General features: G+C 49.8%; 1 protein-coding gene across 2 annotated transcripts in view; it reads left to right on the forward strand.

The window, feature by feature from the left end:
* Positions 1–4,941: 4,941 nt before the first annotated feature.
* Positions 4,942–17,022, forward strand: part of DRC7 (dynein regulatory complex subunit 7) — a 178,725-nt gene continuing 166,644 nt past the window's right edge. The window contains exon 1 of one of the 2 annotated variants that reach the window (XM_029608921.1): positions 4,942–5,067. The gene's annotated coding sequence lies outside the window, so the exon portion shown is untranslated. The remainder of the gene's footprint in view (positions 5,068–17,022) is intronic. The other variant, XM_029608922.1, reaches the window with a different exon arrangement.

The raw sequence follows: 17,022 nt of genomic DNA on the forward strand, positions 1-17,022 counted from the left end.
AGGAACTGTTGTACTAAATGTAGTACAGAACACAGGAGACCTGTGGCTTAAAAATAAAGTACAGAGTGCAGGGGTGCCCAGAGCATGGCAGCTTGTGAAATGTGGCTCAGAAGCTGCACTGGAGGAAAAAAAACATAATTTAAAAGTGTCTGATAGTGAGGAAACTGTGAGTGGGCCTGGTTGCAAGGACAACCAGGAAGTGGTAGGTTTGTATTTGCTAATGGGAGAAGCTCAGCTGGAGGTAGAGAGGGAGTCAGCAGTCTTGGGCTGAGCAAAAACGAGACCAGGAAGCACACTGGGCTATGGTGAACTTCTATTATGAGTGGAGCTCATGGCCCTTGCAAGAACTGGTGCCAGAGTACCCAGGATGGGACACTACTAAGTGGCCAGCGGGCCGCATCACCAATTGGCTGCAACACCAATTGGCCAGAGGATGGCACTACAGGTGGTCCTGAGGAAGACCCTGTAGGGTACCCAAACACTACTGGGAGTCCAGTGACTTCTCCTGTGAGAAGTCCCGAGAAGGGGATGGTGAAGAACCCTGAGAGAGGGGTCACAGAGAGCCCTGCAGAGGAAAACACAGACTGGCCAGCAGGAGGCAGTATTGAGAAATTGGAAGTCAAGGAGGTCCTGAGAAAGACCATGTAGGGTGTCCAAACACAAATGGGAGTCCAGAATCAGCTCCGGACTGTATAATGACCTAGAAACTTGGGTGCTAATGGAACAGAGGCAGACAGAGGGTGCTCGAGCAATGGTAGTGCCCAAGTTTCTAGGTCATTATACAGTCCGGAGTAGGACTGTACCATCTCTCACCTGCTGTCTCTGGGCTGAACCAACTTTTTCTGCAGCTATAGACAGAGGCCCACCTAAGTCCTGCTGGCCCCGGCACCCAAAGCCTAAACCGGTGGGGAATGAGAGCTGGTATAGGTGAAGCTCCAGCGGCCTCTGCTTATCAACCCACTCCACCTGCTGATGGTGGGGACCCGTAGGTCCTTACCTACAGGTTGCGTCAACCCCACCTTGGCCCAAGGATCCACCTCCTATGCAACACACTTGCTGGGGTTTCCACAGCACCACCCTCTGGGTACTCAATGGCATCTCTCACTTGCTCTCTGTTGCTGGGCTTCTCATGGGAGTTGATTCGGGACTTCCATTTGTGTTTGTACACCCTAAAGGGTCTTTCTCAAGACCTCCTTGACTTCCAACTTCTCAATATTGCCTCCTCCGGGTGGGTAGGCAGAAGAGGCGTCCAATGGCAGGCTTGAGTCAGGGCTGGCGGTGATCCAGAGGCAATGGCAAGCAAGGCTGAGGTCTGATCACAGAGAAAGGCAATAGCGTAGTCAAGCAAAGCTGAGGTCTGATCATAAAGAAAGGCAATAGTGTAGTCAAGCAAAGCTGAGGTCTGATCATGGAGAAAATCAACAGCATACTCTGATGAAGCAAAGGTCAAGGGCTGGAGATAGGCAAAACATAGACAAGGTGAGGTCTAAGTCTGGGTCTGGAGACAGGCTGTAGCGTGGTCAGGCGAAGCAGAGGTCTGGGTCTGGAGACAGGCTGTAGCGTGGTCAGGCGAAGCAGGATCAAAGACTGTGTAATCAATCCAAAGCATAAGCAGGGCAGGAACCGGGACCAATGAGGAACAGGAACGCAGGGAAGAGACGAATCTCTTAGTAGCAATGAGTACTCGACTAGCGAGGAGACCTGTTGCAAACGCAATGCTATGGAGTGGGACCTGAGCTTAACTACTATGAATAGGTTGACGTCCTCATCTGGGGCTGTGGCTAGGATCCCACCATAGACCCTTCTTAAGGATCAGCGATGGGCGCAGCGCAAGTAGAGGCGTCTCTCCGTGGGCCACACGGAGAGCCCCAACAAGCAGTGGCAGCAGGACCAGGAATGCTGGGGACAGTGACAGAGCCGGAGTCACCGGGGGAGGCCCGAGGACGGAGCTGGTGGCCTACCACCGCCAGCGAGGAGGAACCAGAGGCTGCAGTCTCTGTGGAGAGGTGAGAGGGCCATGCTGCGGGTCCGCCGCGGACGGCCCACGTAACGGAGGAAGGCTGTGGAGAAACCAGTGACCAGTGTGGGCGAGTGGTCAGAGTATACAGAGGTGGAAACTGTGGAGATCCCAGAGGGGAGGCACTGAGGAGAACCTTGTAGAGGATGGTGCTGTGGAGACTGCAGCAACTAAGGATATAGAGGAGCCAAGGAGGGACTCTCTATCAGAGATACCAGATACCAAGAAGCGGCTGCAGCTGGTTCTGGAGCAGGGGTGGCGAACTCCAGTCCGCGAGGGCCTGGCCTGTTTGTGGCCCTTGAGTACCAGAGCTTGCCACCTGTGTTCTAGAGGAACCAGCACTGGTGGTTACCCAGTCTGTCCATAAAGTTCCTTCAGGCTGGATTAGCATGAGCTCTCTCTTGCTTTCTGCAGCAAGATATACAGATATGCTGTAGCGTTTTATTTTGTATCCTGGTGGATTTTGAGAAACTAAAGAAATAACTTTTCCTCATTTTGCCACACTGCTATAGGCTTTCTCTAGCATTCCACAGACAGCTCCAGAGTAGTTTCCCTCCCAGAATACAATGCTATATTAAAGGCAGGAAGAAGCAGGCTCTCACATAGCATACATGTCTTAGAATTGCCACTTAAATCTGGGTCCTTCATAAACTGGCAAAATTGAATGTGCCACGTTTCATAATCCCTTCATGATGTGTCCTTTTACTCAAAATGAAACATACAATTGTATATGCATATAAACAGGAATGAATATACATTTTCCCCCTTACCCTGAACTCCAACACCCCCCCACAAAACTAACTCCTGTGTACAGTAAAATGTGAGAGAAAGAGAAGCACAAATCTAAAATTTATACTCTTATTAACAGAGAAGGAATGACTCCTGAAATCTCAATGTTTGTCCTATGCCTTTGGTTCACCTACCACCAGAAATCTGGCCTGCAAGGATGGGTTCAGTTGGGCAATAAAAGGTCTCCAAATGCTAGAAAAGCATTTGGTCACTTTGTCCCTGCAACCACCAGGATTTAAAGTCTAACATTAGAAGGTCTAGAATTTCAGCTTGTCACAATGACTCATTCAGTTGTGGAAATGTCTAGCTCAGCTGTAGCTTGTTCTGCTCACAGTAGGAAAGAGAGATGATATTTTAAAACAGTTTTGATCATAAATGTGCACCTAGTACAGAGCAGCACAGAAACAGTTGCCTTGTTAAGAGAAAAGCAGCGCTGCAAACTTTACTCCATCTCTGACCAGGAGTATAATTTCAAGTGCAATGGAAACCGGCTGTAAATCAGCGCATCTCTCTGTATTGGGGAGTAATGGTTAATGTCTTCACGTGCATGGGATTTCCATGCGAGGGAGTTAAGTGGGACCCACCGTTTTACATGCACATTGGGGGCCGGATTTTATAAAGTTGCGAGAGCACGTACTTTTGTTCACGCACCAGGCGCGAACAAAAGTACGCGGGATTTCAATAGATACGTGCATAGCTGCGCGTATCCATTAAAATCCGGGATCCGCGCGCGCAAGGCTGCCAATTTTGGACAGCCTGCCTCCGTTCCCTCCCTTCCCCTACCTAACCCACCCCTCCCGGCCCTATCTAAACCCCCCCCCCCCACCTTTATCGCCGGATTTACGCCTGCCAGCGGGCTGCTGGTACGCCATCACCGACCCGGGGGCTGTTCCGGAGGGTGTGGCCACGCCCCCGGAACGCCCCCGGGCTGAAACCACGCCCATGGCAGCACCCCCGAAACGTGGTCACTTGCGCCACGCCCCTGAAACGCTGCTTCATGATCGCCACGCCCCCGACACGCCTCTCCATGCAAGCCCCGGGACTTATGCGCGTCACGGGGCTTGCGTGGGGGTGAGGGGTTTGGGGGAGGTTTTCGGGGGGTACGCGCGTAACCCTTTGAAAATCTACCCCTTTATGCACCCAAAACTCCTTGCTGCAAAGTGTACACACACAACTATGGGAAAAACTGTGCATGCTGCAGAAGGCACCTTATTATATTGGCATGGTAGATTATAAATCCTCTGGGGATAGGGAAATACCTACAGTCCCTAAATGTAATCCACTTTGTAGTGCCTGAAAGGTGGATTATAAATCAAATAAATTAAAAAAATAGATACAGACTTTTCCTTTGGAAATTGGCACGCAGCTCATGGGTAAGAAGTAAATATAGTCTTTGAGCCAGTGTGGACAATTTGAAAATTGTTCCCCATGATAAACTGTTCAAGAATTCTTGTAATCAGTTATAGCATCTTCACTTCTGTCTGGACAGTTTTCGTTTTTGTTACAAGAACCTGACAAGTAACAGAACTGTAATTCACTACTAATCAAGGATTTAATTTCCATTTCCTGCAACTCCAGTAACTGGGGAAAAATTCCCCAGAAAAAATTGTTCAAGCAAAATATTTTTCTATGTGGAACTTTTGCCTGAAAAGGCTACATTTAAGAATAGGGCAAAAGACCCACAGCGCTTTTATACACGTTTTGATTTACAAGTTTTTTTTTTATGTAGATCGGGTTCTAAGATGAAACTTTTCAATAAAGGATGCACAATTTTAAAACTGAGCAAGCAGATTCATTTGTAAGAGGGGGTTTTTCCCCCAAACTGCCGCATAGTGTATATAATTACTATGAAAGTATACTAAATGCTTTGAATTCTTGAACTATTTTTGGTTTGAGAAGAAAGAAGTCACTGTCACTATAATTTTTTCTCCTCCTTGCATCTTCCTACATTGCATCTATCAGCTGAGGGGACGCTGTTTCTAATGTTGGTATTTAAGTTGCTTCTTCAATCCGCTTCTGTAACCCCTGCTCATACATGTGCCAGGACAAGGGAAACATTACTACTCCCAGTCCCAGAAGACCGTGAGGTAGGAAGTGACGTTACTTCCTGCTTCAGCAAGCTGGTTGCCTTGGAGACAAAGACACGCGTTCTGACGCGTGTGCATAAGTGCGTAAGCAGTGAGTGTTTGGAAGTTGTATTCTAGCTTTCTCCAGCCCCCCACGTTTATTAACATTTCCATCTGGTTTTCTTGGAGCTCACGGTTAGTAGGACCATTGTTATGATTTTACTTTAAAGGAGGGTTTGCAGGGTACATTGTGGGGTTTTGGGTTTTTTTGTTTTTGTTTTTATAAATACAGCGGGGGCAGTTTTCAGTGGCAAAGAAGCAGGTAACTTTAGCAAAATGGCAAAGAGAAACCACCTGGGTAGCTAAAGTGCTTTTGCTCCTGCGGTTGGAGTTACAAGAAGGAATTGCATACCTATGTTTTAAAATTCATTTATGACCTTTGCTCATATGCTGCTATTCTAATGCATTGTAAACTGCTTTTGGGGGTAGATTTTATAAATGTACGCGCTGGCGTACTTTTGTTCGTGCACCAGGCGCGAACAAAAGTACGCTGGATTTTATAAGATACGCGCCTAGCCGCGCTTATCTTACAAAATCCGGGGTCGGCGCACGCAAGGGGGTGCACATTTGTGCAACCTGCGCGCGCCGAGCCCAGCGCTTGCTGCCTGTTCCCTCCGCCTACACTCACCGTCCCCTCCCTTCCCCTACCTAATCCCCCCCCCCCCGACCCTATCTAACCCCCCCCCCCCCCACCTTTGTTGGCAGATTTACGCCTGCGGGCTGCTGGCGCGCCATCACCCAACCCGGGGGCTGGTCCGGAGGCCTCGACCACGCCCCCGGGCCCGCCCCCGAAACGCCGCGTCACTCTCGGCACGCCCCTCCATGCAAGCCCCAGGACTTACGCGCGTCCCGGGCCTTGTGCGCGCCGCCGAGCCTATGCAAAATAGGCTCGGCGCGCGCAGGGGGGGTTTGGGGTAGGTTTTCGGGGGGTACACGCGTATCCCTTTGAAAATCTACTCCTTGGTGAATTGTATATTCAAAAAAGCAGATAAATCCAAATAAAGTTGCTTTCTTTACATGCCTGACGCAAATATGTTCCTGGGAATGTATTCTTCTTTAAAAGAAGCTAAATATAGTTACTGCACTCAGTGCTGAACGCCCGCTTTCCTAACGTGTGTCCAGCCGCCTCTCCTAGGTGCACGATTGAATATTTAAATGAGGGGTTGCGCTGCCAAGCAGGTGCTAGGGAGAAATGTGCACCCCTAATGCCTCCTTGGCAGCGGGTACCCAGGAGAGGTGGCTGTCAGTGGGTTAGGAAAATGGATGCTCACTTTTACGAGGTCTGTTTTCCTAACCTGTGCACAGCCACGAATTAGGAAAATCGGCGCTCATTAATTGAGAGTCCCTTTTCCTATCCTGACCGCTGGCACACTTTAAAAAAAAAAAAAAAAAGTTTTCCTAGCGTGTAGCAGATGGACTCAGGACCAATGAGTATAATGTACTCCTGCTAGCAGTTGGAGACGGATCAGATTTCAATCTGACGTCAGCCCCTAGTACATATACCCCTGCAGGAAGTGCAGCTCTCCAGTATTTTCTGTCTCCATAGCGGTTAGGGACTATCCGCACGCTCTCACAGCGTTAGAACCAAATTCAAAGAAGAAAACTCAAAATTTAAAGAAGAAAACCTACCTGAAGACGAGCCCCGCTCTCCTGCAGTGATACTCTCGGGTCCCTCCCCCAGTTGAGATTCCCGAGGTGATTTCCGTGGTCCCTTGGAGGTAAGCCTCGGTCCGACGGCCGAATCGCGGCGAGGACCTAGCCCCCGATCTTCGGGCGCGACTGAGAGGCAGCGGGTGCACCCTCGAGTGCAGCGGCAAAGGTATTTGCCCTCTCCCCCCGCAGCTGGAGACCGCCCGGGACGAAACTGGGAAGCACCGAAGACAAGGTAAGGTAGAAATCCTCTGCTTGAATCCGGTCTCCGAGGATCGAGGAGGAGCACAGGTCACCAGCTGGGACCAGTGCCACCGGGTTGATCTGCCCTAGCAGGGCCAGGCCCCGGCTATTACAAGAGTTTACCCACATGGAGACTCTTCGAGGGGGTCACCATATTGCCTGCGTGCTCGCCGTCGCCATCTTGGCCCTACTCGCCTCACCGTTCGGCCTGAGCGCACAATTCCGAGCTAGGCGCACAAAGCACTTGTGCATAGACTTACGTGCACATAAAACCTTGCGCGCATAAGTTGCACGCACAGAGCCGGGCGCATATCGGCGGCTGGACGCACAGCTGCGTGCACAACTTACACGCTCATCTTAAGCACACTGGCGCGCATAAGAATTTACACACCGACAGCCATGGCACCACCAGGAACAGGGATAAAGGCTCAAGGCCTCTGCCCAGCATGCCACATCAGAGCCGCCAAAGCGAGGAGGCAGACGCCCTGTGCACGCAGTGTGAGGAGGCCCTGGGAGATCCAGTTCAGGGCCAGTCCCACCCAGGGCCGAGTTCTAGCTCCTCAGGGGGTACCCCGGACCTAGCAGATCCCAGAGGGACCTCCCCACAGACGAGGACCCCCAAGGAACCAGCACCCCTTAGCTTGGACCCAGCGTCGATCTCATGTGTGGAGTTCTTCAAGGGGATTTACGCCTTTGTTCAGATGCAAACTGAACCTCTGGCTGACCAGCCACATGCTTCACCGGAGGACCCTCATGCCCCAGACCTAGGCACAGGCTTCCATTACCCAGAAGCCCCACCTATGGGGACAAGAACATCTCTGAGGAGGAAGCCGAACCCCTGGAAGAGGGGGAGCTCCCCCCGGGGACAGAGCCTCATTGAGCCATGAGACGCTTCTTCACAAAGGACGAGCTCCCAGACCTGGTCAATCAATGTCTGGCGGAGCTCGCCATCCCGGGCCCAGGTACTTCGGGGGAACCTAAACCGAACCCCCTGCTGGAGGGTCTTCGCCAGACTTTTCACCACTTCCCTCTGTTACAAGCAGCACAACAGCTGATTGACCTGGAATGGAATGCTCCGGAGTCCACATTCAAAGGGGGACGAGCCTTGGCAGCAATGTACCCATTGGACCCAGCAACCAAAGATCTTCTTGCATGCCCAAGAGTTGATGCCATGGTCTGCGCAGTCTCTAAGCGCACCACCATCCCAGTGGAGGGAGGAGCAGTGCTCAAGGATGCACATGACCAGCGTCTGGAATCCATCCTCAAACAGTCATTTGACGTAGCCGCTATGTCTCTGCAAATTGCGGCCTGCTGCACCGTGGTGACACTTGCCTGCTTATCACAAACCAGGAACAACACCCCGGGAGAAGTCATGGAACCAGCAGTATCATTCCTCGCAGACGCTGCCTCTGACCTAGTGCACACAATGGCCAGAGGAGTGTCATCTGCGGTGGCGGCCAGGAGGCAACTCTGGCTCCGAAGGTGTTCGGCCGACGCATCTTCCAAAACGCGCCTCACAAGGATGCCCTTCAAAGGATCCCTCCTGTTCGGCAGCGAACTAGAGAAACTGGCTGACAAATGGGGCGAGTCCCCATTGCTGCGCCTGCCGGAGGATAAGACGAAGAGAAACCAGCGACCCTTCCCCAGGTCCTCCAGGGGCAGAAGTTTACAGAGCTTTAATCCTTACAGGAGCAACTATCAAGCGCCCCGCCCTACGGCAGGAACCAGTCCTTTCGGAACAAGCACAACAAGAGGGGAGCCAGCTCGGGTACAGGACCCAGCCACACCCCACAATGAGATTCAGCCGACCTGACTAAGGGAAGAAGCCATAGGGGGCAGACTAGCCCTATTCTACTGCAGATGGGTCGCGATAACTTCGGACAAGTGGGTTCTAGCCATCATTCGGGAGGGGTACTACCTAGATTTTCTACGAACCCCTCCGGACAAGTTTGCGGAGTCCCCCTGCCACAACCTCCTCAAGAGGGTGGCAGTGGAAGCTACACTGTCCAGACTACTGGCCCTCGAAGCCATAACACCAGTACCTCCACAAGAAATAAATACTGGGCATTATTCCATTTATTTTATCATCCCCAAGAAAGAGGGAACATTCAGGCCCATCCTGGACCTCAAATCGGTCAACCGCCATCTGAGGATTCCCTGCTTCTGCATGGAAACCCTACAATCTGTAATAAGGGCGATACAACCAGGAGAGTTTCTCACATCCCTGGATCTTTCAGAGGCCTACCTACACATCCCAATTCATCAGGAACACCAGCGCTACCTACGCTTCAAAGTCCTGAACCGCCACTACCAGTTCCGGGCACTACCCTTCGGGTTAGCCACAGCACCCCGGACGTTCACCAAGGTAATAGTAGTGGTGGCGACAACACTGAGGAAGGAAGGAATCCTCATACACCCTTACCTGGACGATTGGCTGATCAGGGCAAAGTCACCGGAGGAAAGCCACCAAGCAACCAGCAGAGTCATAACTCTACTGGAGAGCCTAGGATGGGTAGTCAACACAAACAAAAGCTCCCTACAGCCCTCACAGTCGCGGGAATACCTAGGAGTCCGATTCAACACCAAAGAGGACAAGGTCAGCCTGACCCCCACAAGGAGATCTAAATTGTGGAACTGGCTGCAAAACTTGCTTGAACGATCCTCGTCCCACAGCATGGGATTACCTGCAAATCCTCGGGCTGATGGCATCCACCCTGGAAGTTGTGCCATGGGCGTGAGCCCACATGAGGCCCTTACAACGCTCACTTCTATCACGGTGGAGCCCACGGTCCCAGAACTATATCGTACGTCTATCACTCCCGGGCAGAGTTCGGACCCAGCTACGGTGGTGGCTGCAGGCCAGCCACATGAGCCGGGGACCAAGACTATCCTCCCCAACCTGGACCCTACTCACCACAGATGCCAGTCTATGAGGATGGGGTGCACACTGTGAGGAGCTAACCGCCCAAGTGCAGTGGAACGCAGAAGAGGCGGGATGGAACATCAACCGCCTAGAAGCGCGGGCAGTTGGACTAGCCTGCCTGCGATTCGCTCACAGACTTCGAAACAAAGCGGTCAGAGTAATGTCTGACAACGCCACGACAGTGGCCTACATCAACCGGCAGGGGGGAACCAGAAGCCAACAGGTGTCCCTAGAAATAGACCCCCTGATGGCATGGGCGGAAACAAACCTCCAGGAGATCTCCGCCATCCACATCACCGGGAAAGACAACATCACGGCAGACTTCCTCATCAGGGAAAATCTAGACCCAGGAGAATGGAGGCTGTCATTCGCAGCCTTCAAGATGATAGTGAATCGGTGGTGGACACCGGACATGGACCTTCCGGCAAACAGATCCAATGCCCAAGTATCCAGATACTTCAGCCTGGTACAGATCTGGCCACCAGGGACACTACTATACGCCTTTCCGCCGAGGACCCTATTGGGTGCAATCATTCACAAGATACAACTACACAGGGGGCTAGTTCTTCTGGTGGCTCCGGATTGGCCAAGAAGACCCTGATACACAGACATGAGAAGACTGCTGGCAGGGAACCCCCTACCCCTGCCCCCACACAGGGACCTGCTACAACAAGGTCTGATCCTCCACGAGGACCCAGCCCAATTCTCTCTTACGGTCTGGCCATTGAGAGGGCCCACCTGAGAAAGAGCGGATACTCGGGGGCGGTAATTGGCACTCTCCTCCGAGCACGCAAGTTCTCCACATCGTTAACGTACATAAAGATCTGGAGAGTATTTGAAGCCTGGTGCGAAGACCACAACATCAAGCCATGCTCATTTAAAGTTCCCGTGATCCTGGAATTCTTACAGAATGGACTACAGAAGGGTCTGTCCCTCAACTCCATCAAGGTACAGGTGGCCGCATTGTCATGCTACGGCTCCAAGAGCGAGGGCGACAGCATAGCTTCTCACTCGGACGTGTCACGCTTCCTGAAAGGAGTCAAACACATTCGCCCTCCACTAAAGTGGCCGGTACCTCTGTGGAATCTCAATCTCGTTTTGGATTTCCTAGCGGGAACCGCCTTCAGACCTCTCCGAGGCCTGTCTCTCCATCTGTTGACCTTAAAGATGGTGTTTTTGCTGGCAGTGTGTTCAGCCTGCCGCATCTCGGAACTTCAAGCACTGTCCTGCCGTGAGCCGTTCCTCCGGCTCACCCTGGGGTCCATCCAACTACACACGGTTCCCTCCTTCCTTCCCAAAGTGGTCTCACACTTCCACCTTAACCAGACCATCTCGCTACCAACGTGGATGGGTTGAAGAATTTGGAAGAAGCCAGTAGTCTACGCCACCTCAACATCGGCAGATTCCTATCCAGATACCTGGAAATGTCGGAACCCGTATGAAAAATGGACCACCTTTTCATCCTTCACAGTGGAAAGAGACAAGGGGAAGCGGCCTCGCAGGCAACTATCGCCCGCTGGATCAAGGAAGTCATCAAGGCGGCCTACGTAGAAGCCGGCAAACCACCGCCTCTACAGGTCAAGGCCCTTTCTACCAGAGCCCAGGCAATATCCTGGGCAGAAACTAGAATGCTGTCCCCTGCCGAGATCTGCAGGGCGGCTACATGGTCCTCCATCCATACCTTCTCCAGATTCTACCGTCTGGATGTTCAGGCTCAGGAGTACACGGCATTTGCAAGGGCAATACTAAGTGGGCCACGGGCAGCCTCCCACCCGGTTTGGGAGTAGCTTTTATACATCCCATTGGTCCTGAGTCCATCTGCGACACGCTAGGAAATGGAGAAATTACTTACCTGATAATTTCATTTTCCTTAGTGTAGACAGATGGACTCAGCATCCCACCCTTGGCTGCCGTTACGCATGGTCTTTCAAATGATTCAAGGGTAAGCCACGTCTTCATTTACCTAGGGCATCCACCCTGCCGGGTGTCGACGCTTTCCGGTTGAGTACACTGGTGGTCTCCAGCTATAGTCAATCAACTAGTTCAAGTTAACCAAGTTAATCAAGTTTTAATGTTTAACCAAGTTATGAAGTTATCCAAATTATTAAGTTAATCAATCAGTCAGTCACACACATATCCACAATGCTTTTCGAGGAGAATACTGAAGAGCTGCACTTCCTGCAGGGGTATATGTACTAGGGGCTGACGTCAGATTGAAATCTGATCCGTCTCCAACTGCTAGCAGGAGTACACTATACCCATTGGTCCTGAGTCCATCTGCTACACTTAAGGAAAACGAAATTATCAGGTAAGTCATTTCTCAGTTTTTATACATTCTTGTCTTTTTTGATCCTTGGACTTAATATCTTGGAGGAAGTACAGAAAAGCAATATTTTCTGCTTTTCTGTATACTTTTTGGGCTTCTCAGAAAGTAACGCCTGCTCTGGGCAGACGTTAAGTTCTGAGGGTAGGGAGAGAAAACAAGATGGCGCCCTGAGCGGGAGCACTGGCGTTAGCTCCGGACCGCAGATTTCTGAAATTAAAGCCTAAGGCGCAAATACCTTAAAGATGCCCCACAAAAGGAAGGGCAAGGTCCGGGTTTATCCACCCGACCAGGACACTGCTGCCGGACAACGTTTAATCTCAGAGTTCGCCGTGGTCACATCAGAATCGAGGGCAGTTAGCCCCATTGGAGAGTCGGCGGAAGGAGAGCTATACTCTCCCGGGGAAACATCACTAAGCCCTCCGGATCCCAGAACGCCGGTACGAGCTTTGCCCCCAACGGTCGCTGAAGAAGCTGAGTTACAAACCGAGGAGGTTCGATGTAATCAGCTGAGTGGATCAGAAGGCGCCCGGACGGCTGGAGAGTCAGGAGGAATCCTGCAACCCCGTGCAGCTGAGACGCCAGAGAGAGGAGAGGAAATGGCGGCGGCTGTCCCCAGAACATCGGGAGAGCTGGAGAAAAGCATTGGACACGGGGTAAGAAAATCTCTCACCCAGCAATTTATCAAACCGGCGATAATAACCCTGGATAACATCTGGGACCTCATGACGAGGATGTCTACTAAGCTAGACAATCAGTCCTTACAACTTGATGAAATTTCAGCCAAAGTGGGGACACTCGAGAAAGACACGCGTCAGAAATTTATAGATCAAGATAACTCCATAAAACAAATAAATGAAGAAATAAAAAGCCTCCAAACTACAAACGCTTTAATTGTAGCAGAAAGAATTTCAACATTAAGAAGGTTGGAGTCCATAGAAAATCATATGAGACACTTGAACTTGAGATTTTTGAATTTCCCGATCTTAATGGGAGAAATCCCACTTTTTTCATTTAAGAAATATGTAATGGAAGCTTTAAAGATACCTCAGCAAGAGATACCACCAGTTAAGAAATTGTTCTTTTTACCAAAGAAAACTAGCACTCCTTCAGTATTTCCCCAACAAGGGCCAGATTTGCAAAATCTGACCGATTACCTTGAAAATTCAAATGTAGAAATAATAGATCGTGCAGTTCTCTTTGTTTCTTTTTTTGATGAAAATGCTATTTCTAAGATTATGAGGAATTATTTCAAAAATATTACTGAATTATTTTGTGGGGGTCTTATTCGAGTTTATCCAGACTTGGCAAAGTCTACGCAACAGCGTAGAAAAGAATTTCTGCAGATGAGACCTGAGACCCTAGCATTGGGGGGTAGTTTTAAGCTACGCTACCCATGTAAATGCATCATAAAACTGGCCAGGAATACGTATATCTTTTTTATACCAGATCAATTGAAGGCTTTTTTGTCTGGCAGGAGAATTCCCGATGAGAATATAGGGATGATAGAGAATTAGATGTGACAAGGGCAGCATATTGTATTTGATTTCCTTGTAAACTCCTTCTGACATTTCCTTTCTCTCCATATTTCCTATGTAACAAGAGTGATTTAAATAGTATGTTATTGTTGGATGTTATAAGTCTGGCGAGGAATAAGACCCTAGAGACTATTTTGTTATCTTCTGTATCTCTGTTTTTTCTGATACAAATTTCATTTGTATATTTGTTTAAAAGACGATAAATAAAGAATTAAAAAAAAAAAAAAAAAGTTCTGAGGGTAAAAAAGTACGCCTCGGGCACACTTTTTTTTTTTTTTTTTTGCATGTGAATGATCGATATTAGTTTCATGGGGGTTTGGACACACGTTTTGGATGCTCTAATCCCATTATAGAATAAGGGGTTGTGGATGCGTGTCCAAAACCTGTATCCAATCATGGGTTAAACAGTGCATTGGCTGAGCACACTGTATTGCATCTGCCTGAATGTGTATATATCCAGGAAGGTGGGGGCAATGCACCCTCAGGTATGTGCCTGAATTTTAGTTGCTGGTCGATCCCTTAGCAGAAGATTATAGGGAAAATAATACTTTGGATTTCTCTAATATCTTTCTTCCAAGTAGGATTTGTGTGCTTTGCTAACATATGTAAGGCTACTTCAGGGGTGAACCTGAAATACTTTTGTGCATGAAATCTTCCTGTGGAAAGGAGGGAGTGCGGTTGCTATTACTTCTCAATAACAGCTGGGTAAACTGAGGCACAGGGAGACAAAGATCCTCATTTAGTTAGGTTCCTCTCCCTTTCATTAGTCTCATGCCCAAAGAGCAAACTTACATCTGGTAGGTGCCTCCCATGCTCCTGGCAGTGGAGCATAAAATTCTGCTGCCACCTGAGCCCTCGGAGGAGAGCATCTCTGAGTTATGAGTAGGAAGAGACATGATGGGATGAGAGGAGAAGAAAAGAAAGTATCATTTTATTTATTCAAAATTATTTGTACACTGCCGCTCCATTGATTATAGTAGTTTACAAAAATAAAAGGAGAGGAATCAGAAGGTCAGGAGAGAGGAATAGGAGAGAGAAGGTAACAGCTTGGCATAAAGAAAAAAGGTGAGAAGACAGGTAGGTGCACAAACTGAAGAGAGAAGACCAAAGCTGAAGAAATGAGAGCAAGAGGGGTAAGTGCTAGCTGAAAGAATAAGGAGGCAGGAAGGGAACCAAGGCAAGTGCAAGAACAAGCGGAGACTAAGAAAGTAAATCAAATAACAGACACAAAGGTTGTGAAGCGGTTTATTTGAATTTTGGTGTGCAGTGTCTGCGTTTTTTGGAGGATAGTTAGCAAGACTGAGGCAGAGAAATGGTAGCGATTGCTGGTATTTATCCTATTCCATATTTTAGTCACTCAATTTATTTTATTTGTTTATATTCTGCTTTTCGGCACTTCAGAGTGGATTATATTCAGGTATTATGAATATTTCCTTGTCTCCAGAGGGTTCACAATCTAAATTTGAACTTGAGGCAACAAAGGGTAAAATGACTTGTCTAAGGTCACAAGGACATAGCGCTACCTGTGTTTTCAGGTCAAGAACCAACACTATCAGTACAAGGTTCTGCCCTTTGGCTCTCGTCTGCCCCAAGAGTTTTTACCAAGTGCCTGGTGGTAGCAGTGGCTAACCTCAGGAGACAAGGAATTTGTTCCCGTACCTTGACAACTGGCTACTAGTAGCCCCACATCCCACCACCCTGAACAGCAACCTGCTCACCATAATACAGTGCCTGGAAGGTCTGGGATTAGTGATAAACAATGAGAAATCCAGTCTTCAGCTCAAAAGGAACCTTCAGTTCATTGGTGTCTTTATCAACCAATGGACAGAGCCAACGCTCTCCACACCGTAGCCCTATAGGTGAAAGACTCGTCCTGCATGTCGGCCCGCCAGCTCTTGACCTTACTAGGCCACATGGTGGTGGCCATTTACGTGGGACCTCACATGCATCTATACATCTGCAGGCTGCAATAGGGCCTGAAAGCCCAGTGGACTCAGTTCTCCCAACCACTATCTTGTCAGGTTTGCATCACCCCCAGCATGTGATCCAACCTCCACTGGTGCCTCCAACCGGCGACCGTATTGCTAGGGATGCAGCTACGCCCTCCACCTCATCAATTGATTCTCACCATGGATGCCTCGACTTCGAGTGAGGGGCCCATCTAGGCCACACTTGCTCGCAGGGCCTCTGGTCTCAATGGGAGAAGATCCAGCAGATAAACCTCCTCGAACTCTGAGCAATCAGAAACACTTTGCTTGCTTTTGAGGTTCGCCTAGGGAGAAAGGTTGTCATGGTCCACACAGACCACCAGGTCGCAATGTCCTACATCAACAAGGAAGGAGGGTCTGGTTCTTAGATACTATGCAGGGAAGTGGTGCGAATACTGGAGTGGGAGGAACAACGCTCCATCTCTCTGCAGGCCACCTATCTGCACGGAATAGAAAACGCCACAGCGGACAGGCTGAGCAGGATCTTCCATCCACACGAGTTGGAATTGCATCAGGAAGTTGCAGACTCCTTCTTCCAATGCTGGGGCCTGCCAGACGTGGACCTCTTTGCAATAGAGAACAACTGGAAAGTGCAGGCATTCTGCTCCGTGAACCCCAGCCAGAATCGTCTGGCACTGGACGTCTTCCTCTTAACATGGACAAAGGGGCTTCCCTATGCGTACCCCCCAATCCCCCTCATTTCCAGTACCATGCAGAAATGAATGCTGGATGCAGCAGATCTCAACCTCGTGGTCTAAGTGTGGCCCAGGCAACCGTGATTCGCCTATCTTGTACGTCTATCCACGGAACCTCCCATTCCTCTGGGCACCAGTCTGATCCTGGTATTGCAGAATGAGGGCTTGCTGCTCCACTCCTCCCTCCATCTCACAGCATGGAGATTGTACGGACAGTGTTAACTCACCTACGATTGCCTGCTGATATTCAAGATGTCCTGATCTTGTCTCGGAAGACCTCCACCAGATGCAGCTATCAGGGCAAATGGTTCTGGTATGCTGCATGGTGCGACGCCCAGCACGTCGACCCTTTCTCGTGTTCCCTGGAGCGCCTGCTGGAATACCTTCACTCCCTCTTCCAGTCTGGTCTGGAAACTGCATCGGTAAGAGTTCATGTTAGCATGATTGCAACCTACCACCACCCGCACAGGAGTCTACCTATTTCCAAACATCCCCTGGGTCTCGCTTCATGCGGGGCATCCTTTGCCTTCAGCCCCCCATTTCAAGCCACCAGTACGTGGGATGCTACCCCTGTTTGAACCCTTGGACACCACCCATCCGCGATACCTCTCCTGAAAGGTGCTGTTCCTGGTGGCCCTTACATCCGCTCGGCGAGTTAGCGAGTTGCAAGCGCTATTTCACTACTCTCCATATCTAGAGTTTTTCCACGACAAGGTAATCCTGCGAACCC

The sequence above is a fragment of the Rhinatrema bivittatum genome, chromosome 7, assembly GCF_901001135.1.
Source record: "Rhinatrema bivittatum chromosome 7, aRhiBiv1.1, whole genome shotgun sequence".
In the NCBI taxonomy this organism is placed as follows: Eukaryota; Metazoa; Chordata; class Amphibia; order Gymnophiona; family Rhinatrematidae; genus Rhinatrema; species Rhinatrema bivittatum.